Source organism: Loa loa (assembly GCF_000183805.2).
Source record: "Loa loa unplaced genomic scaffold supercont3.744, whole genome shotgun sequence".
NCBI classification, from domain to species: domain Eukaryota; kingdom Metazoa; phylum Nematoda; class Chromadorea; order Rhabditida; family Onchocercidae; genus Loa; species Loa loa.
The window spans coordinates 12,079-13,153 of NW_018108924.1; positions in this window are offsets into that span (position 1 = coordinate 12,079).

Sequence of the window (1,075 nt, forward strand, 5' to 3'; positions counted from 1 at the left end):
AAGAAAAAAAAAGCCTGAAATAGAGAACTATATAGAAAACATTCATAATGCAATTTTTAAGAATTTTTTTGTCAATTAGCACAAATATTCATTTTCAAATACAAACGATTTGTTATAATTCGATTAGTGAAATCGTAAGTATCACTAACTTTCAACAATAATTTGAACGCTAAGAATGCATTTTAAAAATTAAAAGTGAAAAAATAGTCGACAAATTACTAAACGATATTCGTGAATTTTCACGTTTGGCAAACATAACCCAAATTTAAACTATTGAAATCTTATAGCACGTTAGAAATAATGATGATTAGGTCCATAAAATGAAAAAAAAAAAGTAAATCCAAGGAGCAAAAAGTGGGAGCAACTGTATACATAAATAAAATGGGTAACTGATAATATAGCACAGATAAGTAAACAATAAGGTTAGAACACTTTTTTTTTCTTTTTTATCTTTGTTTTTATTTTTTCTTTTTTCTCTTTTCTTTTTCTTCTTTTTCTCTGTTAATTATTTTTTCTTTTTTATTTTTCTTCTTTTTTTTTTGTTGATTATTTTTTCTCTTTTCTTTTTTCTCGTCTTTTATTTTTTTTAATTCTTTTATTTTTTCTTTTTTTTTTTTGTTGATTTTTTTTCTTTTTTTGCCTTTTATTTTTTTCATTTTTTCATATTTTTATTTTTTATTTTTTTATTACTTATTTTTTGTTTTTGTCTTTTTTTCCTTTTTTTTGATATTTCAAAAAATGAACAAAAATAAGAATATTAACAGAACAAAGTTAAAAAAATAAAAGCAAAAATCACAAGGACAAAAGACTAAAGTAATTTAATGTGGCAAAAGAATTTTCGCGATGAACAAATAATTTGAGGACGCAAATTTATTAAGCGGATTTAAAATTCAGAAAAAAATTCATTGCTGAGAAAAGGAAATCAAAAATGGATTCCAAAAAATCAAGAGTTTCATTGTGATTTTTGGAAAATACCAAAACAACTGGAAAATTAGTAATTCAGAACATACAATTAGCAATTTATTGGAAAACTAATAATTCAAAACATATAATTAGTAACTTTATTTCTAAAGAA